The 2,215-nt window shown below is 43.7% G+C and overlaps 1 non-coding gene across 1 annotated transcript; it reads right to left on the bottom strand.

The window, feature by feature from the left end:
• Positions 1 to 1,314: 1,314 nt before the first annotated feature.
• On the bottom strand, positions 1,315 to 1,514 carry LOC139277761 (U2 spliceosomal RNA). The gene has a single exon (XR_011596136.1). It is a non-coding gene; the product is annotated as a U2 spliceosomal RNA (small nuclear RNA).
• Between the last annotated feature and the right edge of the window lie 701 nt (positions 1,515 to 2,215).

Raw genomic sequence — 2,215 nt, 5'->3', positions numbered from 1 at the left:
AAGTGAATTATGCTAGTGTCCCGGGCCAATACTTATCCCTCAATCAACATCACAAATAAAAAACAGATTATCTGGTCATTATCACATTGCTGGTTGCGGGAGCTTGCTGTGCGCAAATTGGCTGCTGCGTTTCCTACATCACAAAAGTGAGTACACTGCAAAAAGTACTTCATTGGCTGTAAAACACTTTGAGACGTCCGGTGGTAGTGAAAGGCACTATATATATGCAAGTCTTTCTTCTTTCTTTCTGATGCAATCTACGTCCATGCGTTGTGCGCTTACAAACAGAAAAAAGTTTGTCAAACACATTTTAGTAAAGAAAAGTCTGGAGCGAGAAGACCCATCAAACCTGCTCCCTCCAGATTCCACAGCTGATTATTCCATCATGGGCAGCCCTCCCACAACAACTGGTGATGCCTTACTTTAAGGAACAATAGGTTCCTTCCATGCTATCAATGTCCATATGACCCTAATCAGCTATCAATCATTAATGTCCTAATGTTGGTGACCCATTGTGTTTTTTTTGGTAGTGGGGGGTAGGGGGGGAAATGCGCTATATAAGTAAAAAAAACATTGCACTTGTAAAAAGATGGGAATAATGAGCATATCATTTGCTTGGTTCCAGCCAAGAGCCTGTCTGTTTGAATTACACACAAGACTCTTGCAGCAAAAGGCCAACCAACTTCAATCTCCCAACAGTCACAGATGTGGCTCAGTGGGTCTGAGTCACAAGGTTGTGGGTTCAAGTCCCACTCCAGAGAGTTGAGCGCAAAAATCCAGGCTGACACTCCAGTGCAGTGCTGAGGGAGCGCCGCATTGTCGGAGGTGCCGTCTTTCAGATGAGACGTTAAACCGAGGCCCCGTCTGCCCTCTCAGGTGGATGTAAAAGGTCCTGTTGCACTATTTCGAAGAAGAGCGGGGGAGTTATCCTCGGTGTCCTGGCCAATAGTTATCCCTCAATCAACATCACTAAAAACAGATTATCTGGTCACTGCTGTTTGTGGGAGCTTGCTGTGCGCAAATTGGCTGCTGGGTTTCCTACATTACAACAGTGGCTACATTTTTTTTAAGTGATTCATTGGGCATAAAGTAAACATTGAGATGTCTAGAGGTTGTTAAACAGGTGTCCAGAGGTGTCAAATGTATTTGTTTTGTCTTAAAACATTCCTCTGAAGTGCCTTGGGATGTTTTTTTTTAATTTTTTTTTTATTTGTTGCCAATCTTTCCAATTCTTTGTCAGATCACAAACGCCAAAGGTCACCTTGCACCTGTCAAGGATCACTCTGTGCCAATGCTCTTAGCCAAAAGGCCTAGAGCCCAAGCACCGTTCCTGGAAGTACTGCAATACCAGGTTCGTGCCATGGAGGTGGATGGGTCAAGCCCCCCACCCACCTCCTAGTTCCAAAAAGCATAGGAGAATCACCTTCCTGATCCAGGGAGAACCACTTTCTGGTCATGGTTACTCCCCTGTCAGGTCAGTTACGCATGATCTTAGCCAAAAGGCCGAGCGTTAAAGCCGCTATATAAATACAAGTTGTTGTTGTTGTTGAAAGAAATGACATAAATGCAGGTCTTTCGATCTTTCTTTTGAAATGCGATGGGAAGCATGTTGAGGCTTCAGAGAGGGTACAATGCAGATTCAACAGGATGCTGCCTGGTGTGAGGAAGCACATGTGAAAAAAGGCTTGAAAACATTGGCAAAAACAACCCAGACAATCGGAAATATGATAGAAGAGTTTATAATTATGAACTGACGGGACAGAGTAGATAGAAGCAGACTGTTTCCAGTACCGAGGAGCCATAGATACAATGAAAGTGATTCAGAGCAGAGGGCAGGAGAAGCTTCTTCACACCAAGACTTACAAGGATGGAATTCACTTCCAGGGTTAGTGGTTGAGGCACAAACAATGCCAACATTGACGATTAGATTAGATAAAGAAAAGACTTGCATTTATATAGCGCCTTTCACAACCTCAAGATGTCCCAAAGGACTTTACAGCCAATGAAATACTTTTGGAGTGCAGTCACTGTTGTAATGTGGGAAACGCGGCAGCCAATTTGCACTCAGCAAGCTCCCACAAACAGCAATGTGATATTGACCAGATAATCTGTTTTTGTTATATTGATTGAGGGACAAATATTGGCCAGGAATCAGAGATAACTCCCTAGCTCTTTCTCGAAATAGTGCCGCAGAATCTTTTACGTCCACCTGAGA

Source organism: Pristiophorus japonicus, chromosome 12, assembly GCF_044704955.1.
Source record: "Pristiophorus japonicus isolate sPriJap1 chromosome 12, sPriJap1.hap1, whole genome shotgun sequence".
NCBI lineage: Eukaryota > Metazoa > Chordata > Chondrichthyes > Pristiophoridae > Pristiophorus > Pristiophorus japonicus.
Note: the sequence above shows the minus strand (reverse complement) of the source record. Positions and strands in the feature narration are given on the sequence as shown.